Source organism: Puma concolor, chromosome B1, assembly GCF_028749965.1.
Source record: "Puma concolor isolate L17-30 chromosome B1, mPumCon1.1.hap2, whole genome shotgun sequence".
NCBI classification, from domain to species: Eukaryota; Metazoa; Chordata; class Mammalia; order Carnivora; family Felidae; genus Puma; species Puma concolor.
The window spans coordinates 128,601,691-128,622,150 of NC_141670.1; the positions used below are offsets into that span (position 1 = coordinate 128,601,691).

General features: G+C 38.4%; 1 long non-coding RNA gene across 3 annotated transcripts in view; it reads left to right on the top strand.

The window, feature by feature from the left end:
• LOC147581876 (uncharacterized) overlaps positions 1-20,460 on the top strand; it is a 191,961-nt gene that overhangs the window by 124,279 nt on the left and 47,222 nt on the right. For all 3 annotated transcript variants that reach the window (XR_015250347.1, XR_015250345.1, XR_015250346.1), the window contains exon 5: positions 11,012-11,154. This is a non-coding gene — a long non-coding RNA (uncharacterized LOC147581876). The remainder of the gene's footprint in view (positions 1-11,011; positions 11,155-20,460) is intronic.

Genomic DNA, 20,460 nt, shown 5'->3' on the forward strand with positions numbered 1-20,460 from the left:
ACGATGCCTGGCATATATTAGAGGCTCAATAAATAGATGTTAAATAAATGAGGAGGTGAATGAAATAGAAAATTCTGTGAGTGTCTGTGCAAATCTTCATAGGATTTTTACCTATATATTCATTAACATGTTTACTAATAACAGCTTATTTTTTATCAGTTGCTATTGCACAAAGATTTGGCTTACTGCTTAAAAGGATATCTAAAATATGCAGGAAAAATATGCAGGCATAAGTTTATTAAGTTATGAAATTTCAGTTGCTACTTTCAGATTACATTTTCACTTAGTTTTAGAAGCCTTGATGCCTCAAAATAAGCTACACCTTGTACACTGAAAGTAAGCTAGAGATTCTGTGGGCTGGCCCTCGTGTGATATGAAGAAATGTAAATGGAGCGACACTTCATATCCATTGCTGATCAGATTCATACCTGTCTTGTTTGTAAATGAGATGAGATGAGCTTAGAAATATTTTAATAAATAATTGAATACATATTTGAATAAATAAATGTTTATTTATTGAGAGAGAGAGAGAGAGAGAGAGAGAGAGAGAGAGAATGAGTGGGGAGGGGCAGAGAGAGAGGGAGAAAGAGAAAGAGAGAGAGAGAAAGAGAGAGAATCCCAAGTAGACTCCATGGCCAGGGATGGGCCTGGCACAGGTCATGATCTCATGACTGTGAGATCATGACCTGAGCCAAAATCAAGGGTAGGATGCTTATCTGACTGAGCCACCCAGGCACCCCAGAAATATTTGAATTTCAATCAGGCACCTTCATTTTGTTATCCTGAAGTAAAAACCTAAGTGATGATGGACACAGGACTGGACATAGAATAGATCTCTATCTACTCTAAGGTACTATCTCAGATCCCAGGTGAACAGTGAAAATTACCAAAAGTCTTTTCAGCAACTCTTGCTTAGAGCAATGTGTATGAAGGGCAGTGATGGATAGTTTCAGTACAGGTGGTCAGACATCAGAAAAGGAATGAAGACAATTGGTATTGTGAGCATTTTATTAGAAACTCAAGAGACCAAATCAAGCTTGGAAATGGAATTGCTGTTTCATTGAAAAACATTTCTGTTATGACACACTTTGGTAACAATAATGAGTTTGGCTAATGTTCTAATGGCTAAATTCCCCATGTTTCTGTTTTGCAAATGAAAACAAATCTTCCATTTGATATCATTGTTTTTCCCATCATAAGAAGTAAAAAAAAAAAAGTCTTAGAACAAATGTAATAAATATGCTCTGAATGGATAACCTGGGTGGTCCCAGTGACACCTCTTATGTCACCATGGTCCTGGATGCCAGGGCAAATGTATAGGCAGTATAGGCAGTATCTTGTCATGACTGAGATCAAACTTGTTTAGTGCTTACTGAGAGTTATGTGGCATAGTGGAAGGGCAGGATTTTTAGAATGTCATCACTTCTGGATTTGAATCTTATTAGTTCTACCACTTAATAACTGCACATGCAAGAAAATTAGTCTGTCTAAGCCTTCATAATAGAATTTTAATGAAAATTATACTCGATAGCGTATGCCATGTGCTTAGTGTATTTCCCGGCACATAGTACCTTCTCAATAAGTAATCGTAATTATTCACCATTATTATCTTTGCCCCCAAGATAGGGATTGTAAAGGATAGTATGGCAAATCTTCCCGCAAAGATTTCTATAGAAAAGGTTTCTTACTATTGGATTATTAATTACCTTTTTTTTTTTTAATTGTTTTTTTTTTTTTTCAACGTTTATTTATTTTTGGGACAGAGAGAGACAGAGCATGAACGGGGGAGGGGCAGAGAGAGAGGGAGACACAGAATCGGAAACAGGCTCCAGGCTCCGAGCCATCAGCCCAGAGCCTGACGCGGGGCTCGAACTCCCGGACCGCGAGATCGTGACCTGGCTGAAGTCGGACGCTTAACCGACTGCGCCACCCAGGCGCCCCTATTAATTACCTTTTCACTTGAATTTACATACTACATCTCTAAAGAGCAATGAATTAAATTGTAGATTATAAGGGGAGCAACCCTGCTATTAATCTACTCTGAGGTTTTGACGAGCTTCACTCTTCACTTGCTGTACTTTCAAAATAGACCAACTACTTCTCCATAAAGCACATGAGAGGTAGCTGTTTAGGTCATTACTTCATTTTTTTTCTTAGTTTTTTTTTTTTTTTTTTTTTAAAGTAGCTGCCACTTGAACTCATGACCCTGAAATCGAGACCTGAGCTGAGATGGAGAGTCAGACTCTTAACCAACTGAGGCACCCAGGCGCCCCTCCACTTTTAATTTGCATATATATACGTTTAGATACTGCACTAAGGAAAATGTACTCTACTTATTCTCAAACTACAGAATTAATGTTCTCAGGGATATAAAACTGAGCTTCTAGAACTTTACAGCCACTGTATCAAGTGTGGTACCTGCGTTATTTTATTGAATCTTTACAATAAATCTAAGAGGAGGGTACAGTTATTATCTCTGACTGATGGATTAGGACACTGAAGGTTAGAAAAGCTGTGTAACTTGCTCTAGATCATACATGTGGCAAATGGTAAAGCAGGGATTGAAGAGGTAGTAATCACTCCAAGTCTGTGTTTCTGACTCTGCCTTGTAGTATCTGCCTCCTGCATCCCACCCCCACGCAGGCTCTTTCTATTTCACTGGACAGTATCTAGTCAATACAAGCTTCTGGTTAACTCATGGAAGACATAAAGCTTAAAAGAGGTTGATCAGCCTTGGGAATAGCACGGGGGCGGGGGTCAAATTCTTTAGAACCACTGTCTTAATGTTTACTTGAAGATGAGATTTCTTACTCTTGGAAGCACATGCACATTTAAGTTCTTGCTGTCGTATAGCCTGCTGTAAATCAAATATTGAACATGAGTGATTTCTTATACATTTTGAAGGGATGCTTTCGCTCTTTAAAAAAAACAAAGTGGAGTCTAATAATACATAAATAAAATAAATAAGAAAACACATTGATGACTTTATAGACTCCTTTTAATAAAAAAATAAAAAATGACATTTAATCTATAATCTGAAAGCATAGATGGTTTCTGTATGGACAAAACTAACGTAGTCTTTATAAAATAGTGTTTTCAATTCTGGTACAAAAAATACGATCAATATGATAAAGATGTGAAATTAGAAGTTTTTTCTAATGCTGTTTTTCATTTTGATGATAGAAAAATAGAATTAGTATAAATATATCTTTAAGGATTTTAACTCAGTAACAATGCAAATTATCATTCTGGTTGTTTAGAAATGTCAGTAAGAACTCAATTGTTCCTGCACTGATATAAAAGAGCATTTTTTGACAGTGATTGACATCAGCAATTTGCATACTGTGCCACTGAGAAGTGAGCAAAACTTTTTTCCTATTTCAGTACATATTTTATGAAGTTTAGTAGATTTATATAAGGTATTATGTGGAGTAATTCAAGTTTTAAAAATTTATTGCGTACTAGAGTAGATGCTATTGGAATTAGTATATTGAAGATAGTTTGCTAAAGTAATTTCAAAGTATGGCATTTTCTTAGCTTCGAAGTGAAATGAGATTGATAAATATCAAATTAGTATTTTTACTTTAATCTTAAAATTCATTTCTATGTACCATTAAGGTATAACATTTGGTATGGGAGAGCTTTAAATCATATGAATTGTTACAAGGGAGAAATCATGCTATGGCACGGTAAAATAGCACACTGCAGAAAGACCAATAATTCTTAGAAATGAAAGAGACATTGTTTTAGCACTATTTCTTTATTTGCGAAAATAACTATTTTGCTTTCAATACATAATAAGTCAACTTAAAGGCAATCCCTACACTTTGCCAATTCAAAGAGACCCACCTCATTTGGTACCTGCCGTTCTGTTATTTTATATCTGAGCTAGCCTTTGACTTGTTGTATGTTGCTCTGTTCTTAGGTGGCATCACAGTTGTAATTTAGGTGCCTGCATTCTTAGGACTTTTCATGTGATTTATGTGAAACCTGTGTACAATCTCTTGCCTTCTTCTGGTACGTAACCCAGAGTAAGAGTGAGCATCTGGAGATAGAAGGCCCGGTAGAAGAACAGCCTGACCTTTGACCTGCTTGTGACATACTGTATAAAGATTTTGGGAAATGCTGTCTAGGATAATCCATCATCGAGCAATTTAGTATAACCTTGCTGACCCTGTTCTCCCAGCACAAGTGTAATCCTGGTGCAGCCAGTGTTTGAAAACATTTGTATTTACTGAATAAAGACATGTAGCCCACAGAGCAATAAAAACACAAAAGTAGATATGTGAAAACGCTGCTTCGTGTAAAAGCTGCTCTGTAGCTGTTGAAAAGTCTACAGACAACAGACACTGGGAACAACTTTTCCACGCCGATGAATGAGGCCTTGCAAGTGAGAACAAATGCTATTTTTCTCTTGATTGTCAGCACAAGTGTGACACTCATTTACATCTCTAAATGTACTTTGTAGTTGCAATAACTTCCTATGTTGATGTGAAAGATATTCAGAACAAATTAAAAAACATGAATGTAGGTTGAATTAAGTGAAAGAGAGAAACAAGAACCAGGCCAGGAATAGCAACTTTTGCCATGTGAAAGGTAAACAGTGAGAAGAGGTGGCTCTAACTAAGATCCCTGGGAAAAAGGCACAGGATTTACACGACCTGAGGAAAAACCAGAGTATTCAATTTCGGCTGCCTTAGTTCAACCGGCCTTCAAATCTCACCTGATTGACTGAAACTGCTTTCATTTGTATTTGGCATCCAGCTTGACTGCCCTCCAAATAATACCTCAACCTGCAGCAGAATGCATCTTTCTAAAGGCCTACTTCTCAGCTTTGAAATCAAAGCAAAACAAAAACTAGCAAAACATAAACAAAAACTCTTCAGTGCTTCACCGTTAGCCTGTCTGCTGCTGTCCCACCTCATGGTTTTCCGTGATCTTACGGCTACAGCCTCGCTTTCTCTATTGCTACCTCATGCTCCAGCCATATTAAACTCGTAATTCTCCAAAAATGCCCTTTCTCTTTCACACCCAAATCTTGCCTTCTCTCAGCCTGGACCTTTTATCCCACCTTCTTATCCTTCAGGTCTTGGCCTCACACTTCACTTTCCTAAAAGGCCTCGCCTCTTCCCTCCCCCCGCCCCCCACGCCCATTGGGTTAGATACCTTATGTGTACTTCCAGTGTTTGTGTGGGTAGTATTGTCTCTACCGAAGAGGAAATGGAAAACCCGAGAGCCTTACTTGCCTGCAGAGTTTTACACGCCTGCAAAATGTCAGGACCAGACTTTAAATTCAAGACTTCTGGCTTCCATCTAGAGCCCATTTCTTTAATCCACAGCGACTTCTCATATGCTTCACTTTACCTGGTTAAATATGGGTTTAGGTAGAATTGTTTTCAGTTCCCTGAAAGGTGTATGGGGCTTCATCCCTCTATTTTTTTTACACATTTCTTTACACATTTCCCACCCATAGGTTAGCTTTGTGTTGGTGTCCACCCAGGAAATCTTACTTATTTGTCAAGACCCAGTTGCAGATTGTGAAGCATTATTCTTACATCCACCCTCTTCTTCAGGCTTACTGTGTTACTTAGTCCTCACCATTGTTGTGGGGCTTCAGGATTTCAACTGAACTGTGCTATTTATTATATGTTTATCTCTCCTGTTAGACAGTGAGTTTTTTGTGGCAAAGATTTACTTCAGTCATTTCTATTTCTGCTAGCACCCAGTACACTGCCCAATACATAGCAGATTCAGTATTTTAAATTGCATCATAGGGGGGATCCTGGGTGGCTGAATCAGTTAAATGTCCGACTTTGGCTCAGGTCATGATCTCATGTTTCACAGGTTTGAGCCCTGCATCGGGCTCTGTGCTGACAGCTCAGAGCCTGGAGCCTGCTTTGGATTCTGTGTCTCCCTCTCTGTCTGCCCTTCCCCTACTTGCATTCTGTCTCTGTCTCTCTCCCAAAAATAAAAATTAAAAAATATAAATTGCATCATGGAAGCACATGTTGATGACACCCGCATGTTCGCTTCTCATGCTTTCTCTTCAAGACATCATGTAAATCACCCAGCTTATAATTGTAGACTGTCATTGGGTTGTAAGGTATGACTTCTCTTTGCCTAAAACAGGACCTTACAAGACTCGTCATAGCTTCCAGTTCCAAGACCTTGTCCCAGGAACTAGGTTTTTACACAGGTTCTCTCTGGTGGGTAGGGGTTTGATTACCGATATTTCTGTCTTCATACATTGATAAAATGAGATTTCAGGGATGAATAGAGGTCTCTCCTGTCTCTATTACACACACACACACACACACACACACACATTCACTGACATAGTCTCTCCAAACTCTTCTTCAGTCTGGGGAAATGAGAGCTGTATGACTAGAGGAAGAAGGTAGAGAATGAGGAAGAGCCTTTTAAGTGTCTTTACAGGGTAGGACAAGTTAACCAGAGGAACCAAGTTTTTTTTTGCGACTGAGCAACGGGATATAAGAATTTTCCTTTCTCCTGTCTGCTCTTCCCAATTTCCCATCTCTGTTTTTGAGATTGCCCTCCAGTTAGGCAATGGAGTCAGAGGGAGCTGCACTGGTGGAGAAACCACTGCAGCAGCTCTAGTGTCACATGAGGAACATTTTCTCTCTGGACACAGATGCACACGGCTGCTCTCAATCCATGCTTTGCAATGTGCTTTAGTGGCTTCCTTGTTGCACTAGTTTAAAATCAAGTTGTCATTGTGTAAGATGAGATGAAAACGTTATGGCTTTGAGTCCTAAGTAATCACAAAATTTCCACTGAAGTATTCTTTCAAATCTCCCTTTCCTGTTTTTTTCTTTATCTGTTCACTATTGCCAGTGGAGAATAACACAATAAATCTTTGACGTTTCCTTGGAATGTGTGGAAATGACATGAATTAGGAGCCAGAGAATCTTCAGTTAGAATCCTTCCTCCACCTTTTATAAGTGATGTACCCTTGGATAAAGTGCATCCTCATTCTGAAGCAGTTTTCTTATATGTAAAATGGACTTAATACCATCCTCCTCACAGCTGTGGATGAAAAGAAGCAAAGATGACAGTGTTGATTTCTTGTGGGTCTAGTTCAACAAGTTCTCTTTCTTTCTTTTCCTTTCTCCTCTTTCTTCTCTATCTCTTGATTCAATTGTTAATGGGTGGTGCAAGTCCCAAACTATAGGGCATAAAGGATGGGAGAAATACGAGGTACCTACATAATAGCTCTATTGCTCTCTAGGAGTGGGTAGCAGATATGGAGAATGGTGGGGAATATGTTTTGACATTCTTTGTAAAGCTCATCATTATAAACTTTATAACGAGATTGGTTTTTTTAATTAAAATTTTTTTTATAGTTTGTGAAACTTCAGTTATAGTTCACTTTGTCCTTTGGAAATCACTAACCCAAAGAGAGGCATCTGAATTCCTTTTTAGACCCTAAATCAGTGTTTCTTAACCTTAGCTGATTAGCACATTAGGATCACTTGGACTAGTTGCAACAGTTACTTTAAACATTTTTTTAATGTTTATTTATATTTTTGAGAGAAAGAGACAGAGCTCGAGTGAGGGAGGGGTGCAGAGAGAGGGAGACACAGAATCTGAAGCAGGCTTCAGGCTCTGAGCTGTCAGCACAGAGTCCGACATGCAGCTCGAACCCAGGAACCATGAGATCATGACCTAAGCAGACATTGGATACTTAACTGACTGAGCCACCCAGGCGTCCCTAACAATTACTTTTTAAATAATAAAAATATTTTTTTTTTTAAATTTTTTTTTTTTTCAACGTTTATTTATTTTTGGGACAGAGAGAGACAGAGCATGAACAGGGGAGGGGCAGAGAGAGAGGGAGACACAGAATCGGAAACAGGCTCCAGGCTCTGAGCCATCAGCCCAGAGCCTGACGCGGGGCTCGAACTCACGGACCGCGAGATCGTGACCTGGTTGAAGTCGGACGCTTAACCGACTGCGCCACCCTGGCGCCCCAATAATAAAAATATTTTAAAGCTTCTGAAAACATACAGACTTGGGGGTCCCAATCTGGATTTACTAAGTTACAATCTCTGGGGATGAGGCTTTGGCATCAGTATTAGAACAAAATTCTCTCAGTTATTGCAGTGATGGTTACAAACCTTGGCCTAAATCATAATGTCACTGTGATGTTCATGCATGTTTGATTGGCGTCATAAAATATGATAATAGTTGTGTAAAGGGACTTTTTTAAAAAAGAACATAAACCAGGGGGAAATTAAATTGACAGAATGTAGAAAGGATAAATATTATTTAAAAACATCATCTATGACGATGACAAAATAGGATTTCCAAAGCTCCCAAAATACTATAAACATGATCCATTCCAAAGGGAAGAGGAACCATTCTCTTTCTTGTGAACCCAGGTGGAGTGGCATTGGGAGGTTGCTGATTAGATTCAGTGAAGGGTTGAAATGCGCATTTTCTCTTTTAATTAGGGAAATCAATAATAGAATCTAAATTTCTGAGAATAAGAAACTAAAAATAAAAACAAGATATGCTATATTCGAGGAAGCAGCTAAAGGAGTGTATTTATTGGTCTAAATTGAAATATTAACCCCTTGGAAACTCCTGCCATCTATTTAGTCAGAAATGGAAAAGAGCTATCAGATAACAGAGCCTATCCTCCTGAGAGCCTCCTGGATTGTGTCTCGTGCCCAGATAGAGGATAACGCTCTCCTCCCAGCCTAGAGGCCATCGTCCTAAGTACTCCCTTGGCAGGCATCCTGGAAAATTGTAGTGTTGGAAGGGCTAAGTTACTCTTCTCAGACATCTCTATTGGACATGATAAAGAAAAAAAAAAAAAACTCAAAGCACAAACTGTATACAATCCAATGTACATTTTAAAGGATGTACTAGTATTTACATAGTGGGTCAGATTTTCATTCTGTGAGATTCAAAAGAAGAAAAGAACTCTTTGAGTTGAGAATCTAGCTTATTGTTTTTAGTGATGGCGTTTAGAGACAAGTGATCCAAAGCCACTACTTTTGAAGATCGTGATTTTATAAGCAATGGAAGTTTCAAGTGTCAGTAGCCCATGTTGCACTGGTTTAAGGTGATAGTTGATAGTTATTTCAAAGTCCTCTAACACTGTTATTTGTAGAAAATAAATCTGATATAATAAGACTTTGATAAAAACAGAGAACTTCTTAGTTGACATCTATTGTCAATGCATTGACAATAAAAGGCAAAACAAAAAGAACTCAGCCTTTTTCTGGGACTCAGCTGACTGACATATCTTCAAAGTGAGGCTTGCCAAATAAATATGATTATTAGGTTACTGCATTTCCTCAAAGAACAAGTCTAAATTGTCTCAATGATAAAAGTCTTTGATATGGGGGCACCTGGGTGGCTCAATCGGTTAAGCATCTGACTTCGGCTCGTGGGTTTGAACCCTGATTCGGGCTTTGTGCTGACAGCTCAGAGCCTGGAGCCTGCTTCAGATTCCGTGTCTCCTTCTCTCACTACCCCTCCCCCGCTTGCACTCTGTCTCTGTCTCTCATAAATAAATAAATGTTAAAAAAAATTTGAAAAAAAGTCTTGATAGATCACACACTTTTATTAACTTATTTTGGATTAGTTTAACTTTATTTTCTTTTTTTACATAGAAACCTCATCATGAATACCAATTATTAAAAAAAGCATTTCCTTACAGGCTTATTTAACTTTATTTTATTTTGCCAAACAGGTATAGTTGGGAAGATTTCAATAATCTTGGGATTGTACAAAATAATTTGTACAAAATTTATTGTACAAAATAAATTATATCCTTTCTACAACTAGTTGTTCCTGAAACAAAGTTTATACATTTTTGTTTTAGAAAGATGCTGACCCTCAGTTAAAATTTTATTTATAGAAATGTAAATTTAAAAATCTCCCTGTAAGACATTTTCAATGCTTAAAAGTTTTGATAACTCTTAATCTTTCTCTCCTTCACTCTTGCTCACTATATAACTTAGGTTTGATGGCCAAATGCTCTTGTCACCTCAAAGGGACTTGACTGCTGCTCATTCTTGAGGGCTCTATTGGTTCTACTGAGCCATGACTGAGAGGTCATTTGTCATTTGGTAAGGACTCTGCTGTCCTCCCTAGAGAGAGAGAGAGAGGCATCTGTCCTGAAGAGTGAGTTCCTTGCCTGTCAGCCCTGTCAGAATTCAGAAATACAGTGGCTGTAACTTCTGTTCCAGAGAGGATACCTGGAAAAGAGTGTCACACACAATTGGCATTGGATCAAGTTTCCTTGTCACAGCCCTGGATTTTAGTTTGGGTGAAGGTTGTCGCTGCATAGCCAGAATCTGGGCAATTTAGAGCCCTCTGAAGGAAAATACTTCAATTTATAAAAGATAGGTGGGGCGCCCGGGTGGCTCAGTCTATTAAGCGTCTGGCTCAGGTCATGATCTCCTGGTTTGTGAGATTGAGCCCCGCATTGGGTTCACTGCTGTCAGTGCAGAGCCTGCTTGGGATCCTCTGTCACCGCCCCCCTCATCCTCTCCTGCTTACATGTGCACACTTTCTCTCAAAAATAAATAAACATTAAACAAGTGTATGGTCATAAATTCCTACTAAAATGGTGATTAGTTTTATTAGATATATTTTTCTATAATTCATAAATTTGGTACAGCATTACTCCACAGTTAATAACTTTATTACTTTTTCATTAGAAAAGTGATTATTTGGGGCGCCTGGGTGGCGCAGTCGGTTAAGCGTCCGACTTCAGCCGGGTCACGATCTCGTGGTCCGTGAGTTCGAGCCCCGCGTCGGGCTCTGGGCTGATGGCTCAGAGCCTGGAGCCTGTTTCCGATTCTGTGTCTCCCTCTCTCTCTGCCCCTCCCCCGTTCATGCTCTGTCTCTCTCTGTCTCAAAAATAAATAAACGTTGAAAAAAAAATTTAAAAAAAAAAAAAAAAAAAAAGAAAAGTGATTATTTACTTCAAAGTGTACCTTAATTAATTGATTTATATTATCCCTCATTTCAGAAAGAATTCCAGGTGGCTTACAGGAAATGTTACAATGAGATAAATAAAATACAAACATGAATGGAAAAGAGAGAGGAAAAGAAGATGAAGTACAAGGAAAAGAAGCTGTAATGCACGTAGAATAATCTACATATAAATTTAAGGTAACACTTTATTCAGTCCTAAATAAAATTAGAAAATCATATTTTCCTTATGAAACAAAACTGATTCAGAATTATTTTTATTAAAATAATTCATATTTTAAATTAGATGATATCACTCTGTATGTTTAATAAAAGTATATATAATTAAAGTGATCTTTAGTCTGTCATGCTTTTCCAAAGTGTAGAGAAAGTCACAGCATAGAAGATATATCATATTGACTTAAGGTTACCAGAATTTTCTTATTTTATTTTTTTTAAGTAATTGCTATACCCAGCGTGGGGCTTGAACTCACCACCCCAAGATCAAGTATACGTGCTTTCCTGACTGAGCCAACCAGTTGTCCCTTACCAGAATTTTCTTAATGAGTATGTTAACTATAGTCATGGTCAAAAATATCTGAGAACATGGAACCATTCTGTATTATAAATACTTTCAGTATTCCAATGCATTTTTCATGTTGAAATGAAAATATATGGTTTCAATATATCTATTGTTCTATATTTCATACTGATTGTTTTACATGTGCACATATTTTGAATAACAAAATTCTTCTGTCAGCGAAGAATTAAGAAGAAAATGTGATGCCACCACCATAGCAATATCTTTGGGAGCACTTTACAAATTTAAATCCTCCTCACAAATAAAGACAAAAACAAATATAAAAAATAAAATTACAACCAAATGACATAAAAATTATGTTTATGGCTATACACATTACTTTTAGGTTTTAAAATTTATTTTATAAAAATAGATAATTCTAGTTTTCACTAATGTCAAGAAACAAGAATAAAACTCTCCCCCAGTGGGGAATTTTAATGGAAACAATTTTAAAAGAAAGAAAGAATGAGGTTTAATTTTTTTTTTCTCACCAGATATCTAATCTACTTATTCCCTTAGTTTAAAATTTTTGACATCACATACTTTGTTCTTTTTTTAAAGAATTTTTAATGTTTATTTATTTTTGAGAGAGAGAGAGACAGAGTGAGAGTGGGGGAGGGCAGAGAGAGAGAGGAGACACAGAATCTGAAGCAGGCTCCAGGCTCCGAGCTGTCAGCACAGAGCCCGATGTGGGGCTCAAACTCATGGACTGCAAGATCATGAACTGAACCAAAGTCAGACACTAAACTGACTGAGCCACCCAGGTGCCCCAATTAAAAAAAATTTTTTTTAATGTTTATTGGTTTTTTTTAATGTTTATTTTTCAGAGAGAGAGAGAGAGTTGGATTGCAAGATGGGGAGGGGCAGAGAGAGAGGGAAACACAGAATCTGAAGCAGGCTCCAAGTTGTCAGCACAGAGCCCCATGCGGGGCTGGAACTCATAAACCATGAGATCATGACCTGAGCCAAAGTCAGACACTAAACAGACTGAGCCACTCAGGTGCTCCCATACTTTGTTCTTTTATTTTTTTTTTTATTTTTTGTTTAAAAAAAATTTTTTTTAATGTTTTTTATTTATTTTTGAGACAGAGAGAGACAGAGCATGAACAGGGGAGGGTCAGAGAGAGAGGGAGACACAGAATCCGAAGCAGGCTCCAGGCTCCGAGCTGTCAGCACAGAGCCCGACACGGAGCTCGAACCCACAGACTGTGAGATCATGACCTGAGCCGAAGTCAGACGCTTAACTGACTGAGCCACCCAGGCGCCCCCACACTTTGTTCTTTTAAATAAAACATAATTAAAAGTAGGTCTAGTCACAATAAATGAGAGAAATACATGTGTATTGAATTCTACACATGAGTTATTTCATTGTTTCTGGGTACAATGAGTAATAAGAAACTCTTATGGCACAAATCTTGCACCTATATATGAGGGCTGTACAATTCAAAGAATTTAAGTATTGTAGTGGATGACTGCCTTAAAAAATAAAAAAAAAAAAGGAAAACATAGGTTAGAGAACTGCTAATAAAAAAACAAACCCATAGTATCTATTTCTATAAGAATAGTCCTTCTGCAGAGGTAGAAAACCTGTTTGAAGTCTCAAAGGAAGTCATGCAAGATGGGTGCATGACTGTGGGGGAAAGAAGGCGTGGTGTCTACATGAAATAAGCATTTAAGGGAGAATATGAAACGTAACGGGAACCAGCTCTAGCTACCGCAGGAACTTCTAAGATCAGCACTGGGCCTGATACTGAATGACCGGCTAAGGAGAAGAAAGGACTTGCTTTAAAGAACCACCTTCAGCTTCAGTTACCTTATTCCTAGAGTTTATATCAAAATAAACTAGGTTCTTGTAGGGACGTGGGAATCAGTATAAAATAAATATCCTTCATATTAGGGACTGAACAACTTTAAATTCTGTTTCATAGAAATTTCTGCTCTGGAAGTTCTACATGCGTGCATGTGTGTGTGTGTGTGTGTGTGTGTGTGTGTGTGTGTGTGTGTCTGTTTTAAACCACTATTACTAGGCACAGACATTATAATATCATAAGGAATTCTCTGTGAAATTTTGGATAAAGAATAGGGATAGTTAAAGTGGAAAAAGTGCAAGGTTCCCAGGAAAATTTGCCTTCTGATTGAGAGGAAAATGAATTCATTTATTTTTGGTAAGCAAATATCTTTCAAATGTCTAATCAGAGTTGCATTCAGGAGGTAAAATGAGAAAATGTTGATTTCACCAGTATAGAAAAAGAACAGTAGTGTCACTAGCTCCTCATTTCATGACGAAGGCCAAACCTAAGTGACAGGCATTTGAGAAGACGGGTTCTGAACATGACCTTGTACCACACACACTGTATGGCAGAGGACGAACCACATTTCACTAGACATATTAATTTTAAGCAGAGGTGAACCCCCTCCCCCCGATCAGTTCAGCATAAGCACACAAAAAATGTCTATAGTTATTTTTATGTTATGGAATATTAACTTGACAATGTAAATGTTAGGACAAATAGTTACTCCATACAATGCTTCACTGCTATGGCACCATTAAATGCATGGTTTATTTACTCCAACTACAGAAACCTTCGTGAGTCGAGATTTATCATTTAAATATATCTTCAAAGATGTTGATTTCAGTTCACTGTTTCTTTATGTGGTGAAGATTGAGGAAAAAGGATTTGTGACATTCAAAAACACTATCTGCATGTTTGCTAAACTTGGGAAATCAGAAAACCACACAGAAGGCTTAACTTTCAGGCATGCTTTGGGCCTCTGCATTTTCATCTGAAAGTTCTCATTTGGTCTACTTAGCCATCATACACTCACAGGAACACAACTGAATACAAACAAGCAGCAAAAGCTAGTAGACATAAACCTCCTCTCGTTTCCACCCTCCTGCCTGAGCTGGCAAGAGCCTTCTGGGAGGGTGGGGGTGGGGGTGGTGGCCGCTCCATCCTTGGTGGGGAAAAGCCAGGGAAGGAGTGCGTGGCAGGGGGCGGTGTCTGACATAGTTCTTAGCAGTTCGGGATGATGGTCTGAGGGAATGTCTGAGGTGGGGAATACAGCTATGTTACTAGGACAGGCCACATTAATTCTCACCAGCAGACAGTCTTCCACTGTGAGTGTGAATAAAAACCAAATATGGGATATGTTTTTGATTATCAGGATGCAAGAGGAGTTAAGGGGCGAAAGCACCTAGTAGTAATTCAGTTAAAGTGAGGGAGCCTGGTGAAGTAAGAGGGAAAGTGAATATTTCACCTGATTCTAACACATTTAATTTGTCTTTCAACTACTACACAAAGATAATTATTTCTGACAATAGAACATTCTGTTTCAGTCTCTGGTTAGGCCCCGCCATTGGATTTTTTTTCCTCCCCCCTAGGCTTAACAAGAATCAGTCATAGCAGTAATTTCCTCTGAAAAAGAAATCCTATCAGGCCCATGTCTGGGTCTGTGGAGTTGACGGATTGCTTCTTTTTTTATAGAGCCAAATCATTTTTGTAGGAATCAGTTTTCAAGTGTATAAATTTCAGTTTGGAAATTATTTCTCGCAATATTTGCTTTCAGTAATTCTTTTTTTTAACATTAATTAGCTGAATAAATCCACCAAGGAACACAAAGTGTTTCTGCAAAATAATACGGTAATTTGGATTGAAAATGTGATTGGATACTGGGAAGAAATAAAGGAAACAAAAGGACCACAAAAGGAATAACTCTGTCACAGCTATTCAAATATGGGATGAAATATACTTCCTTCTGTTTGATCTAATATATCTAATTTTTCATCCCATTTTCCCTTTCTATCCCTCTATCTTCTCTCAATTTAGACAGCGTCTCCTCTGTTTATTTGCTACAAAGATTTCAGTTGTGACTCACAGTTAGAATAAATGCTGACAGTTTACCCAAAAAACTTTCAATAACTGAGATAAATTTCAACACTAACGAAAAGTAAGGCTTTTCTTGCTAGTATGTTTTTGATCAACATGAAAGGCGCAGTCAGGCCTCTTTCGTATAGGCCAACAGATTTTCATTGCTGTGATATTTATATTTTGGTCATTTGTATTTTTATTAGGCATTTGTAAGTACAAAAATTCGATCAAATGGAAATACGGACCATGTTCATATAAATGTATATATCCTTAACTAGGCTACGAAAAATGGTCTTTGCCTCCTTGAGGGGAAGTTTAACAATATTTTACATCAAGAATAACTTTAGTTCAATTTTCAGTCAGGGGTGCTCTTTGAGTTGTTTGGTGGTAACAGAGTTTAATAGTGCAGATACATTACGCATTACATCCCACCATCAGATGCATTGGGAATGCACAAAAAGAGCTGTGTGTGATCAAGCAGAGAGAACACTGGCACTGGAATTCCCTGATCTTGGTTTGGGTTCTGGTTTGCCACTTAAAACTGGTAAGGTCTTGTTGGAGTAAGCCAGTTTGTCCCTCTGGGTCCACTTTTCTTAGGTGTTTAGTGGGGATAATCACTTATACCTTATAGGTATTTTGTGTGGGATCAGGTATCACAATGCACATCACTGGATTGTTATGAATTTTACTATGTGGGAGTTGAATCTGTGCCTCCATGCGCATCTACCCCAAAGAACTCTTCCCAAGGCAAATAAGAACACAGTGGGATTGTGAGTGAACTCCGATGTTGAAAGTGGATTATCAAAATGGAAACGTGAAGTTCTAAAGTGTAGCTTTTGGAGCTTTGCCTCTAAGCTTAGCAGCAATGACAGATATAATAGTAATAACAAAGACCAAAAAATTATAGGAGCTAATGATATTTTAGGGGCACCTGGGTGACTCAGTCAGTTAACCGTCTGACTTCAGCTCAGGTCATGATCTTGCAGTTTGTGGGTTTGAGTCCCATGTTGGGCTCTGTGCTGACAGTTCAGAGCCCGGAGCCTGCTTCAGATTCTGTGTCTTCCTCTCTCTCTCTGCCCTCTCCTGCTCATACTCTGTCTCTCTGTCTCTCAAAAAATAAACATTAAAAAATATTTAAAATGGTATATTTTTAAAAGAAATTACTGCCTTTGAAAGAAAGTCTAACTTTTTTCCGTATACATCTATAAACAAAAGCTGGTAAGGAACATCTGATTTGAACTGAATTCTTCTTAAGTTTCCCCTTATAGGAAATTATGTTTAAAGTTCCTTAAAAAAGGAAAGCTCAGGGTGCCTGGCTGGCTCAGTCGGTGGAGCATGTAGCTCTCCATCTTGGGTTGCGAGTTTGAGCCACATGTTGGATGTAGAGATTACTTAAAAGTAAAAAGATCTTTTAAAAAAGGAAGGCTCAGTTCTAAGTCTTACATAGAAAACATGTCAATAACTTCTCCCTCCCTCTCTCTCTGTCTCTCTCTCTCTCTAAGTGTATGTATATATATATATATATATATATATATATATATATATATTTTTTTTTTTTTTTTTTTTTTTTTTTTTTTTGAGAGAGAGAGAGAGAGAGGGCGCAAGTGAGCAAGGGGCAGAGAGAGAGTGAATCCAAAGAAGGGCAGAGGGAGACAGAGAGAAAGGGAGAGGGAAAGACAGAGAGAGACACACAGAGAGAGAGAGAGAGAGAGAGAGAGAGAAAGTAGGGCTCACCTGAAGTGAACCCCAAAACGGGGCTCGCGTTCACCTGAAGCAGGGCTTAAGCACACACAGTGTGGGACTCGAACTTAACAAACTGTTAGATCAAGACCTGAGCCAAAGTCAGATGCTTAAAGACTGAGATACCCAGGTGCCCCAAAACATGTCAATAACTTCTATAAAACTATCACTTCCTCCTCTTTTAACACTTATTAAATTGAATTATAATTGTTTTCACATGCCCAACATTTCTATCAGACTGTGAATTGTATTGACCAGAGATGTGAATGGTAGGAAGAAGGAAGGAAAAAGGAAGATTCCCCTTCCTCATTAATTTAAGGAACATCTGATTTGAACTGAATTCTTAAGTTTCCCCTTATAGGAAATGATGTTCACTTAATTTATGGAGTACTTTTTAAGTGTCAGGGTTTGGGTGTGTAAAGTAACAGCAAAAAAATGACTCTGATTTCAGAGAATCTAGTCTAGCAGGACATATTGGTAAATGAAATAGGAGGCAGCTAGTTCAAGTGCTGGCAGAGGAACATATATAGAGGGTGTTTGGAGAGTGGCACTTATGAAGGACTTCGCTGGGAGGTAAAATTTGAGATAACTACCACGTGGGCTGAAATGAAGTTGGGGAGTTATAGTATAGCCAAGGGAAAAAGTGGTCTGAAAACACAGAAGCTACATCTGTGCTAGATCTAGATCAAGACCATCAGGTCTATCTAGATCAAGCTAAGGAGTCTGAATTTTATATTTAGAGTTTCAAGAAGGTACTGAAGGAATTTGAGTTCAGGAGTGACATGACTGAAATTGAACGGTCTAAAAATTAGTCTGCCATCAGAGGGAGTAATAGATGGAAGGAGGTGGGAATTGGGGAGGTGAGAGGGAAGATAAGGGGGCTGAATCTGGGCTATGCAATGATTAGACTAAGAAATGAAGTAAGGAGATAGTAGTAGAAATGGGGAATGTATACAGATTTGAGTGATTAAGGAGGTAGAAAAATATGGGATGATTGGGATGATTGATAAGTGATTTAAAAGAGTCCAGGATGGCTACTAAGAGTTTTGCTTGAACAAGCGTGTCATGGTGCCAGTAATTAAAGAGGTTTTAGGGAAAAGATAGTTGAATTTGGGACATATTGACAAATTGAGTCGGAGGGGCACCTGGGTGGCTCAGTGGGTTAAGAGTCTGACTCCTGGTTTGGGCTCAGATCATGATCTCATGGTCGGTGAATTTGAGCCCTCAGTCGGGTTCCAGGCTGACAACGCAGAGCCTGCTTGGAATTCTCTCTCTCTCCCTCTCTCTCTGCCGCTCCCCTGGTCATTCTCCCTTCCAAAATAAATAAATAAACTTAAGCAAACAAACAAACAGAGTGTGAGATGCTCAAAGGACATCCAGGAGATGTGTAGCAGGCAGTGGAATGTGTGAATCTACAGTTGAACCATCCAATAGCAATATAATGCAAACCGTGTATATAATTTAAATTTTTCTAATAGTCAGTAGGGATATTTATGTATAGGTTTTGTGTCGATATATTTTCATTCCTATGGGATAAAAGCCCAGGAGAGTAATTTCTGGGTAACCATATATTTGGTTTTTAAAGACATTGCCAAACTTTTCTAGAGTGGCTGCGCCATTTTGCCTTACCATCAGCAACATACGAGAGTTTCAATTAATTAGCATCATTGCCTACACTGGGTATGGTCACTTTAAAAAAAAAAAATTTTTTTTAACTATTTATTTTTGAGAGACAAAGCTCAAGCGGGGGGGGGGGGGGGTGGGGTGGGTGGGCAGAGAGAGAGAGGGAGACACAATCTTAAGCAGGCTCCAGGCTCTGAGCTGTCAGCACAGAGCCCTATGCGGGGCTTGAACCCATGAACTGAAGGATCACGACCTGAGCCAAAGTCGGATACTTAACCGACTGAGCCACCCAGGCACTCCTTGTTTGTTTGTTTTTTTTTTTTTTTCAACGTTTTTATTTATTTATGGGACAGACAGAGACAGAGCATGAACGGGGGAGGGGCAGAGAGAGAGGGAGACACAGAATCGGAAACAGGCTCCAGGCTCTGAGCCATCAGCCCAGAGCCTGACGCGGGGCTCGAACTCACGGACCGTGAGATCGCGACCTGGCTGAAGTCGGACGCTTAACCGACTGCGCCACGCAGGCGCCCCCTTGTTTTGTTTTTTAAGCCATTCTGTTGTGTGTGTAGTGATATCTTATTACAGATTTAATTTACATTCCCTTAACGACTAATGATGTTGAGTGTCTTCTTGTGTGCCTAGTTGCCAACATGCAACTTCTTTGGCCAAATGTTCACATTTTTGGCATACTTCGGGGGTGCAGGATTTTGTGTTTTTATTCTTCAGTTTTGAGAATTTTATAAATTCTGGATACGAATCCTTTGTTATATATGTGATTTGCAAATATTTTTTGCCAGTTTGTAGATTGTCTTTTCATTGTTCAACTAGTCTTTCACGGGGTTAAAGTTTTACATTTTGATGAGGTCTATTAATTTAGTCTTTAATGGATTGTGCCTTTGGTGTAATATATAATAACTCCTTACCTAATTTTAGGTCATGAGGATTGTCTCCTGTGTTTCTGCTAAATTTTATAGTTTTATGTTTTACACAAATTTCTATTTGTGATGTATGTTTTACATTTAGATGTAGATCTAAGCTAATTTTTGAGGTTTAGATTGAGGTTCATTTTCTGCATGTGTATGTTCAATGGTTTAAACACCATTTTTTGGAGAGCACCTGGGTAGCTCAGTTGGTTAAGCTTCCAACTTCAGCTTAGGCCGTGATCTCCCGGTTCTTGAGTTTGAGCCCTGCATTGGGCTCTGTGCTGACAGCTCAGAGACTGGAGCCTGCTTCAGATTCTGTGTCTCCCTCTCTCTCTGTCCCTCTTCTGCTTGCACTCTGTCTCTCTCTTGCTCAAAAACAATAAGCATTTAAAAAAAAATAATAAACACCATTTTTTAAGGATTTGCCATGTTATCTTCTTTTTTTTTCTTTTACATATTTTTGTTTAAATTCTAGTTAATTAACATATGATGTAATATTGATTTCAGGAGTAGAATTTAATGATTCCTCACTTAAATAAAACACCCTGTATTCATCCTAACAAGTGCCCATTTAGCCCATCTCCCACCCACCTCCCTCCATCAACCCTCAGTTTGTTCTCTATCATTGAGTCTCTTATGGTTTGCCTTCCCTTTTCTCTTTTTTCCCCCCTTTCCATATGTTCATCTGTTTTGTTTCTTAAATTGCACATATGAGTGAAAACATATGGCATTTGCCTTTCTCTGACTTATTTTGCTTAGCATAATACATTTT